Source organism: Diorhabda sublineata, chromosome 3, assembly GCF_026230105.1.
Source record: "Diorhabda sublineata isolate icDioSubl1.1 chromosome 3, icDioSubl1.1, whole genome shotgun sequence".
In the NCBI taxonomy this organism is placed as follows: Eukaryota; Metazoa; Arthropoda; class Insecta; order Coleoptera; family Chrysomelidae; genus Diorhabda; species Diorhabda sublineata.
In genome coordinates this window covers 13436746-13460035 of record NC_079476.1, presented here as the reverse complement: position 1 = coordinate 13460035, position 23290 = coordinate 13436746, and the positions used below count along the sequence as shown (strand labels likewise).

General features: G+C 32.2%; 1 protein-coding gene across 16 annotated transcripts in view; it reads right to left on the bottom strand.

Annotated features, from left to right (window-relative positions):
- LOC130441029 (protein retinal degeneration B) overlaps window positions 1-23290 on the bottom strand; it is a 147475-nt gene that overhangs the window by 86251 nt on the left and 37934 nt on the right. The window contains exon 1 of one of the 16 annotated variants that reach the window (XM_056774503.1): window positions 21790-22178. The exons of 11 other annotated variants lie outside the window; for them this stretch is intronic. The gene's annotated coding sequence lies outside the window, so the exon portion shown is untranslated. Of the gene's footprint in view, window positions 1-2313; window positions 2542-12651; window positions 12770-21789; window positions 22179-23290 lie in introns of those variants that run through there. 4 more of the 16 variants (XM_056774502.1, XM_056774495.1, XM_056774490.1 and 1 more) reach the window with 4 other exon arrangements.

The window sequence follows — 23290 nt, the reverse complement described above, 5'->3', positions numbered from 1 at the left end:
GGGGATAAATTGACTTTCACTTCAAATGTTAAACATATTATAAGAACCAAAGACGAGGTACCGGTTCACACTAAATCTTACAGATATCCCTACGTCCACAGAGAGGAAATTAAGAGACAAATTCAAGAGATGTTAGATAAAAACGTAATTAGACTGTCCTGTTCCCCTTGGAGCTCCCCGATATGTTGTCAAAAAGAAAATGGACGCATCAAATACCCAAAAATGGAGACTGGTAGTTGATTACCGGAAAATTAATGAAAAGACAATTGATGACAGGTACCCTCTTTCCAATATATCCGATATATTAGGTCGAGCCCACTATTTTACTACCCTCGACTTGGCAAGCGGCTTCCATCAAATACAAATGAGCGAATGTTCTATAGAAAAAACAGCTTTCATCGTAGATGGAGGACATTACGAGTACCTTAGAATGCCTTTCGGTCTTAAAAATGCCCCTTCTACATCCAAAAGACATGCAAAATATGCATGGTATACATGGATGACATCATATTCAGTACTAGCCTTCAAGAGAACATACAAAATTTGAAATTGGTATTTTCAAAACTCCACCACGCAGAGCTTAAGATACAACTAGACAAGTGTGAGTTTCTTCGCAAGGAAGTATATCTAGGTCACGTTGTAACTCCTCAAGGGATAAAACCTAATCCGAATAAAATCAAAGCAATTCAAAATTTCCCTATCCCAAAAGCCGCTAAAGATATCAAATCCTTTTTAGGACTAGTAGGTTACTATAGGAAGTTTATAAAAAATTTTGCTCAAATTACGAAACCGATGACGATATGTCTAAAGAAGGATCACATAATTAAACACACAGAAGAATTTATTAATTGCTTCAATACTTGTAAAAACATTTTAATTTCAGAACCAGTCCTTGCGTATCCCGATTTCAGTAAACCTTTCGAATTAACTACTGACGCTTCTAAATATGCCATAGGTGCTATTCTATCTCAAAATAATCATCCTATTTGTTATGCTAGTAGAACACTTAATTCAGCAGAAATAAATTATTCTACAATCGAGAAAGAGTTACTTTCGATAGTCTGGTCGTGTAAATATTTTCGACCGTTTTTATTTGGTCAAAAATTCACAATTTTTTCAGATCATAAACCATTGCAATGGCTCATGTCATTAAAAGAGCCCAATTCACGTCTTATACGCTGGCGCCTTAAACTTGAGGAATTTGAGTACGATATAAAATATTTGAAAGGTAAAAGTAACAAAGCAGCTGATGCATTATCTCGATATACCGATATAAATGCATTAGAAACTGCATCAATGGATGTCAAAGTGACATCGATGAAATAATGAATGAAGAATTTGATAGAATCAATTAAAGTACTCTACCGAATTTAGATAATTTAGATCTTACCAATATATTAGATTTAAATAAATCTAACCAAAACGATTCAAATATAGGAAATCTCGTAAGCAATAATTTACCAATATTACCTATAACGGAAGAACCGAATCCTAATAATAACGAAGACATCGAAACAGTACATACATCTGTTGAAAATCCCATTCTATCAATTCCAATTACCGAAAAACCATTAAATATGTATAAAAATCAAATATATCTTACTAATGGTCAAATAAATACCTTTAAGGTCAGAAGAGAGAGAGTATTCGAAAATACTCGTCTATACGTTACATTACCGGTAATTGACATCGAAAACAATATAATAACCTTCATTAAAGAATATATTGACCCCAGAAAAAATTATGCAATTTATTTCCAGAACGAACCCTTATCGAGAATATTTATTGTAACTGCACAAAATATGTTTAAGAATTCTGCATTTAAATTTAGGATGTGTACCAAATCAGTAACAGATATTGAAACAAAAGAAGAGCAATTAGAAAAAATTAAATATCATCATATATATAAATCAGGTCATAGGGGCATAACGAAGTTAAAACATCTCTTAGTTGTAGATACTACTGGCCTAAAATGATCGAAGATGTAGAAAATTTTAGCAATAATTGCGACACATGCTTGAAAAATAAATACGATAGCGTCTAAGCCGTTTGAGCATGTACATATGGATGTTTTTAAAATTGCAAATAAAAATTATTTAACAGTAATTGATTCTTTTTCGCGTTACGGACAAATTTAGCCTAACACCCACAGCGTCTAAGCCGTTTGAGCATGTACATATGGATGTTTTTAAAATTGCAAATAAAAATTATTTAACAGTAATTGATTTTTTTTCGCGTTACGGACAAGCTTACCCCATAGTAAGTGTCACAGGATTTTCCACAGTAGACTCTTTACTAAATTTCATTACTCACCATGGACTACCTCAAAAAATAACAACAGATAGTGGTTCTGAATTTAAGAATTTCGATTTAGAAGACTTTTGCAAACTTCACCGTATAGAATTGCATCATACCACAGCGAAAAATATCAATTCCAACTCGCCAGTTGAACGATTTCATTCAAGTATTTTAGAACATTATCGATGTATACAGGAAGATAATAAAAATTTGACACCGGATAAAATAACGAAACACGCGATTCTTAGTTATAACAATTCAGTTCATACTTTAACCAAATTCACGCCTTTCGAAATTATCAAAGGACATATAAACAATCCTGACCCGTTTGACCTGAATGATCATTTAGTTATATCTCAATACGTTAAAAATCACAAAGAAACCAGTAAACGCTTATACGAAAAAATTAAACAACAAAACTAACAAACTAAACAAAAGGTTATAGAGAAATTAAATAGGAAAAGGTCCGAACCTTTAGACTATTCAAATCAAAAAACCGCCTACGTAAAAACTAAATTCAGAAATAAGAAACTCCCTAAATTTAAACAAACTAAAATAATCAGAGAAAGGTATTCTGCTTAAAACCGATAAAGGTACGTATCATAAAAGTATTGTCCGAAAACCAAGAAGTAATGTTCGGAAATTGTTACAGGATGTCAACAAGCACGCGAATCCTGATGCTTTACCTGATTCTTCGCGTATTTCATGCGACCTGTAGTGTAGAAGATATACAGGTTACGAAAATTCAAAACTTACTTCTTCCTATCCAATTAGGAAACGCTAGATTAGTGTATAGTAAACATATGTTTTTACATTATTTAGATTTAAGCCAACTTATTAAGCAAATAGATAGTCTAGTTACGCATTTCAATTACATAAAAAATAGTATTACAACTGTAACCACTACAAACACTATATCCTATCACGCTTTAGCACAGAACATGTTAATAAGAACGGAGTATTTGATCAACATTGTACAGAAAAAATTTGAAAATTTGAATCCTTATATCAGAAATCGAAGAGGCTTTCTAAATGGCGTTGGTAAAATATACAAATGGTTATTTGGAAACCTCGATTCAGATGACGAGATCAAATACGATAACGCAATTACTTTATTACAACAAAATCAAAAGAACATTATCCATGATACTAACCTTCAAATTTCTCTCTATAAGAAACTCATTTATCATTACAAGAGTATTTGATCAACATTGTACAGAAAAAATTCGAAAATTTGAATCCTCATATCAGAAATCGAAGAGGCTTTCTAAATGGCGTTGGTAAAATAAACAAATGGCTATTTGGAAACCTCGATTCAGATGACGAGATAAAATACGATAACGCAATTACTTTATTACAACAAAATCAAAAGAACATTATCCATGAAACTAACCTTCAAATTTCTCTCTGTAAGAAACTCATTGATCATTACAATAAGTCAATTACTATTTTAAATAAAAATCAAGCAAACTTTAATAATGGGTTACAACTATTTTCAGCATCTGTATATAACAAAATTGAAACACTAGAAAGTTATCTAACGTTTCAAAGTATGTTGTATCAGATTAATTTAGATTGTCAGTCAACAATAACGTTTATAGATAATATTGAGAACGCAGTTGTATTTTCTAAACTTAATTCTGTACATACGTCTATAATTTCTAGTTACGAGATACTGGACATAATTCAACATTTAGGAAAACTATATTCAGAAAACAGATTCCTAAATTTTTTAACATTTTAACATACTATGAATTTATTGGAACTTAAGTATCAATCATTGATTCGAAATTAGTCTTTGCTATCCACGTACCTATACTCATCTCCGAAACATTTGAATTTTACCACCTTTTTCCAATAATCCAAAATAATAAAATGTACACTCCTAAATTCCCTTACCTGGCACGAACGCAATATGAAACCCAATCAGAAAAAGAAGAATGTCCACCACTCGAAGGTACCTACTATTGCCGTCAAAATTTTGTCCAAAGGGATAATTGCACCCTTAGTCTACTTGAAGGGAACTCTCTCGATGATTGCCAAATCCTAGAAGTCAATATCGAAGAAACAATCATTCAACAAGTTACAGCACAAGAAGTCCTGATAATGCCGATTCAACAAGAAAAAATACTTTCAAAATGTCAATCCGATCAATACCTCGAAATAGAAGAACCATCACTTGTCAAAATCCCAAAACATTGTGAACTATGGTTCAATAATCAACGATACATCAATGACGACGAAATCAGTTACGGTAAACCATTTGTCCTGCCTAAATTAGAAACAAACAAATTATCAACTTCAAAACATTACGAAAAATATAACATAACAAATCTCAATCTCGGTGATCTTTTCCAAATCAACGAATTGTCAAGAAAATTGAAGCCGATCCAAGAAATTTCCAATACACAGAGTCATATTACAATAATCGAAAGCCTTTTAGCGATAATATTCATTATTTTAATAGCAGGTGTCTTGTTCAAATTCAAATCAAAAATTTTATTATGCAAAAAACACACAAAAGAAAAAAGTCAAGAAAACCTGGAAAAGGCCCAAAAATCGAAAAGTCAATCCATACTTTTCGAGACTTAAGGAGGGAGGCGTTACATACGTCGCTTATCAAGGAAACTTAAGAGCGCAGCAGAAACATTATACTTTCTGAGAAATTGTTACTTAATAACATATGTAGATAAATCTTACTTTCTTGTAATATCATTTAATATAATTCATTCTCTGTTCAGATCTCTAACAATAAATTTGTAATTGCTTGAATAAATATATTTTTTAAAAACGAATTTTTCGTTAAGAAAACCAAAATTACAATCGATAAGCGTGCACACGTTCGTTTTTCATTTTTTTATCTTCACTTTGCGATTTAAATGTTTTTTCAGTGCCATTTTTAATTAACTCTGGTACTATTTGATCCGGGCCTGGAGATTTTCGATTCTTTAGTGACTGACAACCGTCTTTTACTTCTTTAATTGTAATTCTAAGCGGAGATGTGATGATGTTTATATTGTCCTGTTTTTGATTTTTGAACTCTGGTCTTGTTTCTGTAAACAATTTAGAGAAGTACTCATCCCATTTTTCTAATGTTATTGGCGATATAAGATTATTTGATCTATCTTCTCGAAGAGATTTTAAGGTTTTCCAACTTTCTGTGTTTCTGGTGCCTCCTAGGTAGTTGTTTATTTGAGTGCAGGTCTTTTCCCATGTCTCGTTTTTCTGTTTTGTTATAGCTTTTCTTACTTTTGTCTGTGCTTCTTTAAAATTTCTTTTATCATTATCATTTTTCGTGCATAGAAACTTGGAGAACTTTACTTTCTTATTGTTTATGAGATCCTCAATTTCCTTGTCCCACCAGTACGTTCTTGGTCTTCTAGTGTTATCGGATCTTCCCAGGGCTTCTTCCGCTGCAGCAATCATGCTTCTTTTGATAAAGCTGTAGTGTTGTTTCGGATTGTCAAAATTTTCCTGTACCAGTTTTCCATCTAGACGTTTTTGATATAAGTTCTTTACACTTTCCTCTTGTAAGCTATTTAGATTGAATCTATTAATTTTTATTTCAAATGCTTTTTCTTGTTGCTGTCTATTTTATTTATCTGCATGAAAGGTAAAATTTTTGTTCTAAGTAAGAAGTGGTCGCTGCCACAGTTTGCCCCTCTTTGTACTTTAACATCCTGTATTCTAATTTTTGTGTTTTGTCTCATTATTATATAGTCTATAATAGATCTTAAGTCCCGTGTATGCTGTACCCATGTGTATTTATGTATCATTTTGTGTTGGAAGAAGCCATTCAGTATTTTTAATGTATTTTGTTGGCATAATGTATTAAGTCTGTTTACATTATCATTTGTTACTTCTTCCCCGAATCTTCCTACTATCTGATCGTCTATTTTTTTGACTGTTCTTGCATTTAGGTCTCCTAGGATAATTACCTCTCTTGAGGTGCCTACTTTAGAAATTTCTTCAGACAAACATTCAAAATAGTCATCTTTGTTATTTACTGTGTCGTCTTCATTTACCCCATATGTTCCTATGACTGTCGTTTTGTTTCCGCAAATAGCTATATTTATTTTGATAATTCGTTGATTGACTGCTTCCCACGATGACACGTATTTTCTTAAACTTTTCTTAATTAATATAAATACTCCTTTCTGAGCTCGTTTGTCCTTAGATATTCCCGAATAGAAGTGATCATAATGACCCAAATTTTCTGAACCTTGTCCTTTCTTCTTTGTTTCCGTTAGCACCACTATATCCATATTTAGTTGTCTTATTTCTCGTAGAACTTCATTAATTTTGGTGGAGAGGCCTTGTACGTTCCATGTTCCTAAATTCATTTTCCGTTTCTGTTGCTTTGGTCGTCTTAATTTTTTACTTTTCCTATTCCGAGGCTTTTGACTGGGATTTTTAACCTTTATTCGTTTTTACGAGTATCGAGGGGTTGGCCCGACGCCTCAACCCCCAACCTGGAGGACCAGGGTTTTAAATCGGATTTTTTTTTCGAACTTTTTTCTCATCTTCAAATGCTTTTCCAGAAGTGTATAAATGGTGAAGCGCTACCCCAAGAGTGGAAAACATCTTATATGACTACCGTATATAAAAAAGGGGACAGAGAAAATTGCGACAACTACCGGGGACTTACAGTGCTGTGTACAATATCCAGAATTTATGGAAAAATCATAAAAAATAAAATCGAACAGGAATATTGCAACATGGAGGCAGAAGAACAGGCAGGCTTCAGAGCGGGGAGGTCGACTATTGATCATTTATTTACGATTTCGAAGATAATTGATAAGAAAACCGCCAAAAATCAAGAACTCCACCTTTTGTATGTTGACCTTAAAAAAGCATATGACAGCGTACCGCAAACAAAACTATGGGATGCCTTGGAAAGAACAAATATAAATGCGGCCCTAATAAAAGCAGTACAAAAGCTTTATGAAAACAGTAAATCACAAGTAAAAATAGGAAACAAGGTCTCAAAAGGATTCTCCGTCAAAAAGGGGTTAAAACAAGGATGCTGTCTGTCGCCCACACTCTTCAAGATATACCTGGAACACGCACTAGCACACTGGAAAAGGAAATGTAAGAACATGGGCATTCCACTAATCGATTCCACACTATATACCCTGTGTTTTGCAGATGACCAAATAATCTTGGCACAGGACTACGAAGACTTAGAATATATGACAAGAAAGCTAGTAGAGGAATACAGGAAATGGGGTCTAGAAGTAAATTTTAGTAAAACGGAATATATGTGTATTGGAGGAGAATAACAAAATTTAATACTTGAAGAAACACAACAAAAAATAAGTCATTGTACAAAATACAAATACCTAGGCATGATCATCACTAATGATGGAAGATTAGATAAAGCAATAGCACAAAGAAATAACCAAGGAAGACAAGCAATAAGACAACTAAATAGACAAACAAATATCCAAGGAAAACAAACATCGAATATACAATAGCATAATAAAAAGTATAACAACATATAGTAGCGAAGTCTGGCCTCTAAAAGAAAAAACAGTCAAAATGCTTGAAGCCACAGAAATGGATTATTGGAGACGCGCGGCAGGAATATCAAGACTGGAAAAAATAAGAAACGACAGAATCAGGGAGATCATGAAGGTGCAACACACGATTACGGAAGACATTAGGGTGAATCAGTTAAGATGGTACAGACATGTCCAAAGAATGCCTGAAGACCGCATACCCAAACAAATTTTAAATTGGGCACCACAAGGAAGAAGAAAGAGAGGAAGACCAAGATTAAGTTGAAGAGAAGGTATCGAGAAGGATATTCGAGAGAGAGGATTGGAAGAAGATCTTTGAGAAGATCGAGAAAAATGGAAACTGGGAATCGGAAGACGGCGATATATATATATATATATATATATATATATATATATATATATATATATATATATATATATATATGTTTTTTCAAAACATCATTCCTACTCAAGTATTTTTACGTAACTTGTATAAATAATTATCAGTTACACTTGATATTTCCTGAGTTTTATTGTATTTATTTTGATAAATTTTAATGACTAAAGAATATTAAGTTCATTCACTTAACCAACCGCAAAGTTTCTAATTTGGTTAGTATTTTGTATCAATAGAAAAAAAATAAAGATAGAATTTTTTAATTAATTGTAAAGTAATTATGGGGGTCTGAGATATCAGATCAGTTAGGAAAAGGGGATCTCTTGTCTAAAAGGGTTTGGGAATCCTTGCTTTAACGTCACTAGGAAATCTCTAAAACTGGACCAAGTGTTTTAACCTCACACTTGTGATTGCGGAGCGATCACTGATGATGTGGTCGGCAGTTTCTCCCTCCACCATGCACTAGCGGAGATCGTCCATGGCGCCTATAATATGAAGATGTCATTTTAGATGACCTCAGCCGGTTAGAATTTCGCACCTGATTAAGTGTAACAGTTGTTTGGTGAGAGATCTTACTTCTAATAATTGTGATGTTGTTTACATAAGACAGACATCGTAATAATTGTAAAAAGATTAATAAGTCATCAATACTGTATTTTAAAATATTGAGATGAATGTCTTATTTGAACAACATTACAATGATTACAAGAATCCTCATATAGAGGGTGTTCAAAAACATTTCTGTCAAACTGCCTCTATATTTCAAATATGGTATATTTCATAAGTCTGAATAGAGAAATTATTAACTTCAATACACTGCTTTTAGTGCCATCACAAGCGATAAACTTATAACGGCAACGATTAAATATATTCAAAGTTTCTATCTTCAACCTTTATCAACTTCTCCGTTTTAGAATCAATAATGTAATGTTTTTCTTGTTTATATGAACAATATTTTATCAGAAATGAGCGTGATGAATTTATACACAGGGTATATCTTACTTACGTAATTCATTTACAACACAACTATACACTTACACGCTCAACTATTCATTAATATTTATGTACACACTAAATTTTCTAAAAATTCACCGTTTAGTTCACTTTTGTATCCACTTGTCACTGTCCCAATGTATTCACTATGTCATCAAATTATCGGGTGACTTACGGCTTTAAATATTAAAACCACGATCCAGCCTTTACGACATCTGGAAATCTCTAGTTTGTCATAAACAAATAAAAAGGCTTTCCTAGAAATTGTCTTTATATAAATAGCCACAAGAAAGGTAAACAGATCTAACAAAAAATATCTGGTTTATCCGCCAAACTTTTTCTTCGATAGCATATTAGAACAGGACCGGCTTCACGGCCTATATCAGTGGTTGAGTTCGTAAGAGTATTTTACCGATTAACATTTATTCTATAATGTACCGATAAATGGAACGTTATTTCATTTAGGATGAACTAACGGCGAACATCGAATTGCATGTTAGATTTTATGAGAAGAAAATTTATATAGGTTTGATTGTGGGAGATAGTCATCGAGAAGCAGGTCATGTTAGGCTGATAAAATTTAGTAACTAAGGGCCGGTTTCTTCACATTCTAATAAAGTGCCAAATAATTATTAGCCACATAACTTTGGTGGGAACTTTTAATTGTCAAATAAATGTTTACCGTTTCTTTACCCTATTTGGTTTAAATCCGAACTAACTAATAAGTATTTGTCACTTTATTATGTATTCACCAAATAGTCTACTGTTGGTAACACTATATAGCAATCGTTCATGTATTGAATATAGAAAGAAACAAGCGAAAAAACGTTCTTCTATTGACGGTTTCCTATGATTTGTGTTTGGGACAACGATCTGTGCGTAATTAAGGAAAATTGTAATGATCAATTTTATGACGAACAGAATAAGCTCGTTCTGAAATTTTCTGTGTTTCCTCAATCAATTCTTCATCAAACAAATGTTCTAAATCTTGAAAAGCATCCATATTAAATATTTAATTATTTATGTGACGAATATTTCCAAAAATGAACTAATCAAATATAGGTATAACAAAAACAAACAAACCACGATTGATGTATATTAAAGGTTAAGTTTCTACTAAACTCTTTAATTAACAGTTGTGACTGCCTAATAACTTATTTGGCAGATAACTCGATTTAATCGAGGTTTACTTTATTAGAAGGCGAAGGTACCGAATTTTTTGTTATTCGGTAAATAATAAATAGTAGGGACTTTATTAGGAAGTGTAGAAACCAGGCCTAAGTCTAAGATTTAAGCGACAGTTCACAGTTCCAATAAAGAACGCCAGAAGTGAATTTTAAGTGATCTACAGCAGAATATCTTGAACTTTGAAAAGTAACAAATATCGAAGAATTCATATATTTAAAAAAATAGATTATAACATTCGGTTATAATATAAAGAAAATAAGAAGATGATCCCTTTTATTAAGAATTATAACATCACACGATTTTTGTAACATAGTTTAAATAATTTTATTTTTAATGTTCAACAGAAAAAATATTCATAAAGGCGTAATAGGTACAACTTTTTCAATGTATTCTTTAAATTGTTTTCTGTTTACAAACAGTAAATTATTTATTCTATTATTTAGTTTACATTTGAGTTTTGAAATGGCAAGTCGTCCGCGCCACATTTGCAAACTTTCTCTTAACAACTTTTGTTATATTTGTGGAGAATTTATGGTGAAGTCACACGCCAGACCACTTTCCAAAAAAGTGAGAAAGGCTCATTCCTTGTTTTTGGTGTTGTAACTGGAGATTAAGACAGACAAAATTATCGCAATTTTTGTGAGCTATCAGGGAGGGCTTACGAAATAACCAAGTTACCGTCTTCAGAGAATGAAGGTAAACTGAGCACGATAGAAAAAAAGTTTTACAAAATGAAGCTGTTTGGAGTTGTTGAGAAGTTTTGAAAAAGAAACCAGAGAGAGTAAATGTATGTTTTGTGTGTGTGTGTTTTGCTTGGAATAAAATATGTTTCAAGAGTCATGGTCTTAACAATTTTGCTAATATGTGTAAAAAGAACAAGAGATAAATTGAAGAATTTATCTCTTTTATTATATTAATTAAATCAATAGAATATTGGGTAAAAAAACAGTACATAAGATGAAAACAAAGTATTCCAGTATTCCATTCTATAATGAGTCAGAAGATAGTGATTATGATAACAGTTATGTTATGGTAGCAAAATATTATTGCTGAAGGTGATACCACAATGTTTAAGCTGTATACAGTATACAGAACCAATTCAACCACGGAGTCTAGATAGGAAGAAGGACGGATAAATTATTTTCGTGAATATGCTGCATGTCCGGCAAATGATGTCTATTTGTTATTATTTAGTAGTAGTAAATAAGTTTAAAAAGTTGTGAAATAATTGAATGTTGTGACGAACATTAAAAAAGGTAAATCGTTTCGTAATTAATGTGCAAGTGATCGTCATAACTATAGCAATTTGAGATATACTTTCTTATTTACTGTGCCACAGGTATTTACAAAAAAGAACTTATGGCTAAACTTTCAAGTTATAGTAATGCGAAGATTTTTTTGAATAAATCAATATCTTTGCAAAAAGACCATTTTCTGATTGTGAGCTTATTTAGAAATGCTGTGTTACCGTGTCGAAATCTATCGGGAAAGAAAAATTATGAAAAATGACTTCATAAACGTTTCACCTTATAATCAAACTGTTACTAGAAGAACCGAAGAAATAAGTTATCACATATCAAAAGTATTGAATAATATCTTATCGCATTTTGCTTTTTTCCTCTGACTTAGGGCGAATCCATGATATGACATAAGACACAATAAGTGAAAATTTAGAATCTCTGCTTGTTAGCACCACATTTCTGATTCAGTTATGAGATAATACTGAATATCATTGGAGGTATAAATAATCTCTCAACGTTGGTAACAGACGATGACAAATCAAGGGATGGATCTCAAATTCGCCTGGTTAGTTTATTGAGATTGGAATAAACTGTTCAGCATTACACTGTCTGACTCTTATACACATGTTAGCATAAATGTACAAATACACGCCTATCAATAAAGCACATGTTTTTACACTCTATTAAAATCAGTTTCCCCGGGGTTTGTCCTCCTGCAAAATGTTTATCACTCCTATTTTTTTAATCTTTCAATAGCCGACAAGTATCTAACAATACACTTTCTTGACACTAGTCGTGAGTACAATTTTGTTCCTTACTAGCAACAAACATTGATTGAAGTCCATAACAACATTTTATTATTGTTTGTTCGATATATTATGTAATGACTTGTTAAATGAATTCTACGATTATTTCAATTTAATCACTAAACTTCCTTCCTACTCATGCTCGTGTGTTTGTATTTTTTTATTTCTGTTGCAGTTATTTTTAAATATTATGTATGATGTTCATTTTACTATTTTACTTTACTTACAGTTTTTCTCATAAAATTTGTTATTTACGTGTGGGTTTCATAATTCACCGGTAACAAAACATTATTATTTTTAGAAATTGTTCATTTGTTTATAAACTCACAATTTTTGTTATTTCCGACTGAATCTTGGAATAAACTAAAGTTTTTCGGACAGTAACATAGTCTTCTTCGATACATCATAAATGTAATGAGATTAACGTAAACTAGTAAGTCTTCCGAAAACAGCAGAGCTTTAACCAATGAAAAAAATAATGTAAATACTTTATCAAGGTTAATTTAATTTGAAAGTCTGTACCTTTATCGCTAAGAGCATGATTTGGAGGGATCAGTTAGAAAATAACCATAAACCATAGGCGTTACGTTTCTTTCCATATTCAAGGCGCAACTTCGTTGATGTTTAAAACAGAGTATTATACTGTAAATATTTAAGAGCAAGGATTGCGTAACCACTCAGCCTTTAAAAAGCCGCAAAAGATCTGGTAGGCTTGGAATTAGTTAAATATCTGACACATTCTCCAGATTTGGCCGCTAGCGATTATTGAATGTCTGGTGGTTTCCGAAATATTTAATTTCGAAATAAGTGCATGATTCGGGATTTCACCAGGCCGGCATATCTTTTATTATTAACACTTTCAGCAATGGTGCAGGACGGCTGCCGCACGTGTACGGCACCTGATCTTGGATCACCAAACCTGTTTTATTCGGCATAGAACGTATATTAAACGCCTAGACGGTTAGTGTATTGTTAGTCGCGTAACGTAATACATTTAAAATATAGAATTGTGACGAAATATTACCAGAAGTGAGTTAGAACGGGAGGCGCAAAGAATTATGGATGGTGAATCGGACAGTGAGAGTTATCTCTGACCATGACTCGTTTGATGTGTACCAATCTAGTGAAAGTGAGAAATTTTCTTCATCCATAGAAGAATAGCCATTTGTTTCAAAAAGAAAGGCAGAAGAGCCGTCTGAAGAAAATTTAGATCGTGACCTGCCATGCCCTAAGAAAATAAAAAAAAACACATACAGGACTAGCGTTTGAACGGAGATTTGATGAAGAATTTGCCCGAAAAGTATTTGAGTTCGATAGCTCAAAGTCTGGCATAACAAACAATTCTTTGTTCAATGATGAAACTTCCACTGAATTAGATATTTCCGTCTGGTTTTTTTAACAACAAACTAATGAATTTGATTACCAAGGTCACAAACATAAACGGCAAGAAAAAAGTGAAAAATTTGGCAACTCTAAGGGGAAATATGCGGATCTTTGTCGTTTTATTGGTTTATGCATTGTTATGGATATTGCTGAAAAACCATGCCTAAAAGATTATTGGTCAACAAATTGTATTATTATAACACCATTTTTTTCGTCAGTCTATGGCAGAGATCATTTTCTAAACATTCCCCACGCTCTTCATTTTTCTAGTAGCGAAAACACGGAGGATGGTCTTTTGAGAAAAATTAGTCCTGTAGTGGATTTACTAAAAGCAAAATTTAGTTCTACTTTTTATCCGTTTAAAGATTTGTGCATTGACGAAACCGAAAAAAATTATATGGGTAGACAATTTATCCCTCCTAAAAGAAATATATTTGGAATTAAACTTTTTGAAATTTGTGACGTAGATAGCGGGTATATTTTGGGTTTTATTATATATATATATATATATATATATATATATATATATATATATATATATATATATATATATATATATATATATATATTTATATATATATATATATATATCCTGGAAAAACTACTACCTTAGGTCCGAAAATGGAAAACTTGAGAAAATCTGGACAGATTATGGTATACCAGCCCAGATCTATTCGAAAATTCAGTAACACAAGAAATTGGAGGTTGTGAAACTATAAAACCCACCCAGAGGGATGTCAGAAATTAGTAAATCAATACTAAAATGGGGAAGTTAAGAGTGCATGCATTGAAAATTGATTAGAAATTTGTTCACATTCTCAAAATGGGAGCATTGACAGAATATACATGCAAGTTAGTTTAGTAGACTATCATTAAAATGGTTTTTTCATATTATGGATCTGTTTCTGTACAATGCTTTTGTGTTGTTTGAAATGATAACCGGAAATAAGGGGCCATCCATAAAGTACGTCACACGAATTTTAGGACTTTTGAACCCCTTCCCCCGTCCTTGCCACAGGTTGTCACATTTTTATAACCCCCCTTCCTGTTGTGACGTCACACATTTTTTTAAATTTATGTATTTATTAAAAATAATCGAGAGAAAACAGCTATTTTCATTTTTTACTTATTTTTATTAAATAATAATCTAATAAAATCAACATAAAGTCCAACATTTCGTAATATTTTTTAAATTTTCAATTCACATCCAAACTTTGCGTTTAAGTATTTTAAATTTTAACATGTGAGGTCACAAAACTATTGAACCCCCCATGCCCCTTGTCACACGATGTCACATTTAGGTGATACCCTCCCTCCCCATTAACGTGTGACGTACTTTATGGATGGCCCCTAAACCAGGTTTTTCTGATTTTCTCTTAGCAGTTGTTACTCAGCTATTCGACAAATATCCTGTACCTGAAGCACGGTATTCGTCGATCATCCACTTCGACTAAGCGTCAGATATTTTCAGTTCCGCCCAGCAAACTTCTGTTCAGAACACAGAGATGTCACTTTGTGCCACAACAAAGCGATAAAAGAAGAAACGCAGAGATATGCGATTTATATGTAAGGACTGCGATGTTGCACCCATGTTTTGAAAAGTTTCACACTTTAAAAAATTTAAAAAAAAGTATGTACCATGTTAAGATTTTGTTATATTTTATTTCGACTCGGCACTTTTCATATTTTGAAAAAATAAAATATTTATTAATTTTAGTATTTGCTTCGTTTTATCGATTTGTTATAATAGGTTTAATTTTTAGAAAAACTTTGTTGAAACTTTGTTATGGTAGTTAAGTCTTTCCATTTATGCATTGTTTATTGTTAAGTATTGAAATGTTCACCAGTTTTTTATTTGCTGGGTTTCGTCGATTCTTTATAATAAAATGTAACAGGGCAGTAAAAATGGAAGAAAGTTAAAATGCGTATGGCAGCCGTCTGAAGCCATTGCACAAGAACTCGTGCAAGTACGGCAACTAGCCGTGAATGTATACCTTGGGTGCAGTACAAGTACTTCGATCGTCCTGAAAGGGTTAAAGTAAAAAAACGTCTAAACTAGATGCTAGAAAATCATATGCTGTGTCAAAATGTACAAATACAACCACCAAGACACCTGAAAAGTTGTTTTAACACTTTCCAAGGGATGTTCAAATGTGAAAGAAATAGATAAAAGTTACAGAGAGGTTGGATTCATTTGGAGCTAAAAGTACATTTTATTGTTGTGAAAACCATTTTGATGTATGTTTATAAGTGTTTCATATTTGTATACTTAAATGTATACATATTTATTATACCACTTAGTAGTTTGAATTTTTTTTAGTATAGTTATACCTATTATTAGGTCGGAGGTAGAAAACCTTTGGTGTTAAAAAATAACGAGGTTGCTATTATTATAGGTATTTACCCTTAGAACGATTTAACTATTTATCTTATCCTTTGATTTCTACCTAAAGTCCACAGTCTAATACTACGAGGATATATTGAAAAATTCTTAACCTACTATAGAACCAATCAAAATTTCAATGTCAAAATATTTTATTACTTAACATATTCTCCTCTTAATTGGATACATTTATTACAGCGAACTTGCAACGTCTCTAGACCTTTCAAAAAAAAACATGAGATTTGTGTACAAGGGGCGCTGTTCTGCAAAAACATAACACCTTTGGATAGCTATCCGCGTCTTTTCCCTTCAATTTTTTCTCGTAGAGTGGTCAGTAATGTAGAATAGTAATCTCCAGTTATTGTTCTACCCTTATCCAAAAAATCAATCATGATTATAATCCATGGCAATCCCAAAAAACTGAAGCAAGAGCTTTTCCAGCAGATTTTTGGACACGAAAGTTCTTAGGTCATGGAGAACCAGAATGTCGCCATTCCATCGATTGTTGCTTTGTTTCTGGATCGTAGAAATGTACCCAAGTCTCATCCATAGTAACAATTCGGTTTAAGAAGTCTACATCGTTTTCAAATCAAGCACAGATCGAAGGCGATGCTTCTACCCTTGCACGCTTTGGGTCGATATTCAGACATTTGGGGATCCATTTTGCAGCAATTTTTCTCATGTCCAAATTGACGTGAACCATATGATGAACGCGTTTGTATGAAATATTCAGTGCTTCAGATATCCGTTTTAACTCAATTCGACGGTCTGATAAAATCATGTCATGAACTGCATCGATATTTTCGGGGCCTGATATAGAAACTGGCCTTTCCGATCATCTTCAATGGAAAATTTACCTCTTCTGAAGCTTGCAGTCCAAATTTTCACGGTCGCATACGAAGGACAGTGATCACCAAGGGTATTAAGCATAACTTAAATCTGCTTACCTCTTAACCCTTTTAAATACAGGTACTTGACGATGGCTCGATACTCAAATTTTTCGATTTTCACAATTTCGGTGGACTTTACTTTTTATGCATGGAACTGGTCTAGGCTAACTAGATATCAATACATCCTCGTATAAAGCAACTAGAAATTATGTGAAGAGAGATAATGCGTAATGGGCCGAATTTGTAATAAATGAGGGCCTGAGACAAAGGGGATATTAAGTCCTGTACTATATATCACGGTGATTTATGACGTACCGAAATAAAAAGTAAATACACATAGGATTCAAAACTAATGAACCTATTAGCACATCTGAGTTTGTTTTTGTAGATGATTTAGCCATTCTCGCAAAGAAAAAAATCTGTAATATAATTTATTGACATGTAAAGAGCCGTAGATATTTTAAAATATGCACACAAATATAACAAATAATAAAGTGATACTGATAGAAGGAGCAGAAAATTTAAATTCATCAATAGAAGAAACCAGAATTTGAACCAAGAAGAAAAATTGGAAACTGAAAGAATAAAAAAAACAAGATTTGCAGTAAAACTTTATTATAGTTTGAATTAAAATCCCGTTTGTAGAAAGAAGATATTTGAACGAACCGAACTAAAAGTTATAGCGATACATTATTATCCAATTCTGACATACAGTTGTGAAGGCTGGGTCAACTTTATGGACAAAACGTAAGGATTAACGAGAACAAGCAAAATAAAAAATGACGAAGAGTTGATAGTGAAATCGATAATGAAGAACATACTAGTCCAAAGCAACTAAGGGAAGTGATAGAAAGTGGCTGAGACCATATGCCATACCATAGAAGTGTAGAAAAGAAAACTAAACCACTTCATATTGAATTCCGACAACTAGAGCTTATTAATATATCGGAATGCGCCTTTGTAGGTGATATAACTGGAACCAAACAGAATGAAAATAAACAAAAATGATACCAAAGTTATGGTAGTAGCAAACGTAAAAGAAAAAATTGAAATAGGGGTTGCAGAGGGACTTATAGAATAATTTAGTAGCTTCCAATATCTAGGAATTAAGTTGGAAGAAACAGGAAGACAGGATTAAGAATCGAATAGATAAACGAAATTTATTATGCAATAAGCAAGGCCCATGAACAAAAAAGTAATCTCCAAAGAAACAAAAATGAAAGTGTTCACAGCGATTTATAGGGCATTTCTAACACACGACTATGAATCTAGGGTATTGACAGAGAGAGAATCAAGAATAAAATTATTACAGCAGAAATGGAATACCTTAGAAGAGTAGCTTGAAATAATAGACTCAGAAACTCACACATAAAACAAGATTTAAAAGTTGAACATATACAAAAATACATACCTACAAAGGATGGATAAGACATGAATACATAAGTATCGAAAAGCTCGGAAAATATATTAAAGTTAGTCCACTTTACTGTTTCGTTGCCACGTTCCCAATAAAAAACCGCTCGTAATATATATATGTATATATATATATATATATATATATATATATATATATATATATATATATATATATATCGAATTATTATTATTTCAATAAATATGATATTAGTATAAGTCATAGAGGACATAATACATTATCCAAATATTTCACTATTAAAATCTAAGACACCAAAAAACAAAAGAAATAATACATAGGGCAGTATTTAGAAAATAAACTAAGAGGTCATCAATACGATAAAAAAATAGAACCATGAAGTATTAAAAAAGCATAAATCAATTATAAAGATTCAAAAATTCTTTGAACGGAATCTAATATACGAAAAGAGAATTTTTAGAAATGGTTCACATCCATAAGAACGAACAAGCTATAAATGATAAAAAGACCAAAATAATTTAGGTAACATTTATATTTCTATTTTGTAAATTCTAAAAAAATATAAATAATTTTTGAAAGATTCAAATTGACGCTGGATAAAAATATTGAGCTCATTGATTATGATTGTTATAGAAATCGTTAATTTTCATTGGTTCAATTATGACATTAAATTTTATAGGTAAGGTCGTTATGGGTGATGTTGAATTTCATAGGTTAGGTAAGGTTAATTCGTTGGCGATGGAGATGAATTTCTTTTTTAGAATTTGTTTTTTCAAGATCTGAAAATATGCATAATTTACACTAAGTTTATTTAAATTAGTTCTCTTATAAATACATTGATCATTTTGGGTAATATATGTTATTTCTAAAAATAGACTTTTTTGTAGTTTTTGTGAGAGATTATCCGATTGGTGAGTGACCTCTTCCACTCACCAATTTACTGCTTGTCACAATTAAAACAAGGCATTTCAGATACTATGTTAGGCAATTTATTTGTTGGTGTTTTATCTTTTATTTTAGTGAAAATAGATTGAATTTTAAGGGTTTGACTGTACGCTATTTTAATATTGTGTTGTTTAAAGATTCCAGAAAGTTTAGGAGTAACTGATTTAATATAAAGTAAAGGTGTATAAATACCTGAGATAGAAATGTCCGAATTGACATTAACGATGATATCGGTAAGATGTCAGATATGAAGGATATGAGTTTTCAGTATTTTGAGGTTCTTCTTATGAAAAATGTACTTGAAATTTTAAGAATTCCTTTCATCTTTTGATTAAATTGAATTGCATATATGAGGATCCAAACTATTGAATTAAAATAGTAAATTATCAATTTCATTATATGGAAGGGATATCATTATATTATCTACATACTTTTTGATGAAGAATAATTTGAAGGGTAAAACAGATATTACAGGGTGCGGCAGCATAACTTCCTTTTTTAAAAAGTTCGCCATTTAGTCGGTAGATGTCGTAACGGAGTGCTAGTGGTCTCGTTCGAGAGGGGGGACTATAAAGTTTTGTCCCGGCACAGTTCAGTCGCCATCATGCGTTGGAACAGTGAGGAGCGTGCGTTTGCCGTTGAGGTTTACTTTTCGAGCGGATGTTCTGTGATCGCATCCCAGCGCGCCTTTCGGAATCGCTTTAATTTAGCCCCCTTGGCCCCTGTCCCGGACCGGAAATCAATTGTTACGTGGGTCACTACGTTCAGACAAACTGCAAGTGTGACAAGACGAAGAACTGGAGTCCCTCGGCCCATTAGATCACCGGAGAACATTGAGTTAGTTAGAACTTCAGTGTTGCGATCACCACGGCGTTCTGCGCGCAAACATGCGTCTGCCCTTGGACTTTCCGATCGTTCTGTGAGGAGAATACTTCATGATGATCTTCATTTTCATCCATACAAGATGGCAATTGTGCAGGAACTTTCTGAACGTGACTTCAATTCTCGGAGGAACGCGTGTGAGGTTTTTCTGGAAGTCGTTCCTGAGGACGCTATTGTTTTTTTTAGTGATGAAGCCCATTTTCATTTGTGTGGATCCGTAAACAAACAAAACATGCGCTACTGGGCTGATACCAATCCTCGACAATTGCATCAACGGCCTTTGCATTCACCTAAAGTCACAGTGTGGTGTGCAATTTACTCACGTAGAATTATTGGTCCCTGGTTCTTTGAGGAAAATGAAGTCACAGTGACAGTGAATTCGCACCAGTATGTAAACATGTTACAGGAATTTTTTTTCCCACGGCTAGATGAGTTGGACTTAGGGGACACTTGGTTCCAACAAGACGGAGCAACGGCACACACTTCAAGAACATCGATGGCTGTTTTGAGGGAACACTTCCCAGAGCGCCTTATCTCAATTAGGGGCGATTTGGAGTGGCCAGCCCGCTCTCCCGATTTGACCCCTTGTGATTATTTCCTATGGGGTTTTTTGAAATCCCGTGTGTATGTGAACCGTCCAAGGACCCTACAAGATTTGAAGACGAACATCCAGGAAGAAATTGCCAACATAACGCCTGCTATGCTGGCAAGAGTCATGACAAACGCCAGAAATCGGTTTACTCAGTGTATGGAGAATGGGGGACGTCACCTAACTGATTTGATCTTCAAAACTCAGTAAAACAAAACTTTATGTATGTGCCTGTATTATAAAAAACGAATAAAAATTTTCTGATTCATACAATAAGTTTTATTAACTTTTGAAAAAAGGAAGTTATGCTGCCGCACCCTGTATAATGTCCAAGATATAATCCATTACATAATCTGTTAATATAGGGGATATTGAAGATCCCATTGTTCCAAAAATTTGTTGGTAATTTTTATTATCATAAGAGAAATATGAATTGTTAAAAGTGAATGGTATCAATTCCAATCGAGTTTCTTTATTAAGTTTGCAATTTCTACTTATATCACTCCATTTATGTTGTAGAGCTGTAAGACATATATTTAAGTGGAAATTACTAAATAAGGATATTACATATAATCCTAATAAGATGAAATTTTATGGTAATATCATATAATAAACAGTTTCATCGATTTTAAAGGAGTCTTTAATATAATAATAATTGTTACAAAATCCTATGATTGTAACAATTTAATATTCCTATCAAGCGTTAAGTGGAATATTGAATTTTTAAGTTGATAAATCTAATTTTTTTCAAAAGATATTTCAAAATTTATCACATCGCAATTCTTAACTAATTAACCCCAGACGTAAGCTCGGAATATATTAGATTTAGTATACTTTGGTGTTCAATTTTGCCACAATCCCACTACAAAAACTTTTATATATTATTATTCATTGACTTACCTTAAATCTATTTAATAAGTAGAAAATAAATTTCAAACTTTTTATTTCTTATTAAAATTACCCAAACACTCTCAATGTCACTATAATTTATTAAGAGGTTAATATGGTATTATCGGATATGTAAACAGAAGATATTGGTAATTAATTATTATTAATGAAATTTAAGATGGAGACTGTATTATGCAAATGGGAGTTCATACCCTGACTTTATTCAACTTATTTCTATACCATTATTTTACTCTTAATTATATTGCAAGTCGCCCACTTGAAGTAAATTCACTAAGTTCTATATCTTAATTAGTTCACCTTATAATAGTCCTAATAACTTGTTACATATTTGATGTTACGTTGTAGTTTCTTCCTAACTACGACTTAACTACATTTCAACTAATCAAACTGTTAATTACTATTGCTGTTAATACTGATATCTCAAAATTGATTAGTCAACTTGTGTTTAAAGCCACCTCGTGTGTAACTTATCAATTTGAAACAAATCGCCAAATAGGTATGTCGTCAATACTATTTAGTTTTACAATTATGAACGACCGTCGATAATCACAATTCAAAAGTATAATAACTGTAACAAACTATATTTTCGTTATTTTAAGGATATGAGATTTCAATTTTTGTTCAGATATTGACCTTTCTTTCTTAAATAATCAACTATCATTTAATATTTATGCTCGGCCTACTTCAAATTATCTTAATAGAGAATTTTCAAATAGATGTATAAAAAGTGGATGTTCATGCAGGCCACCCTGATCTCCATATTTGAATTTGATGGATTTCCTTAGTGCTCAAATTTCATGCACTAAAATAGAAAACTAAAAGAAATGCTATTCGATACATTGAAAATAAACAGGGTGTAATAAAGTAATTGCTATTTGAATTTGGTTAACTTCAATATTTGAACGCACCATTATAAAATAAGCGAATAATATCATGATTGATATTTCAATAATTCCAAATTACTGTTTCACTTATTGATTTCTTTAAGTTAAATGGATTCATCGAGGTTGAATCTCTACCCCCACTCTTTATTTCCAAAAAAATGAAATATCACAAAAACGGTAAAGCCTAAGTACATGAAACCATATCAAAATTTTTCGTTCAAATTCGAAAATGCAATGAATTATAAGGCGTTCCATTTAAAAATCGGTATATTTCATTTAACTTTTTTGGGGCATCTTGTATGACTGTAAATAATTTCAGATTGTAGCCATAATTGATATTCATATGGCTATGATTTCAAAAAGTTTAGCCATTACAGACCATATAAATACAGGTATACAGGTATACTTTGTATAAATTGTAAAAATTTTAAGAGCGAACATTTTCAACTCAATATGAGTAAGTAATTTGCAATTTCAATTACATTTCTATTTTGAAAAATGCTGCTTCCATTATTATTTCCAATCACGATTTTGTACACAAATTAATTTACAGACATGACGTTTTTATTTCTAGCAAATTATATAAAAAATTAATGTGGATAATGTTA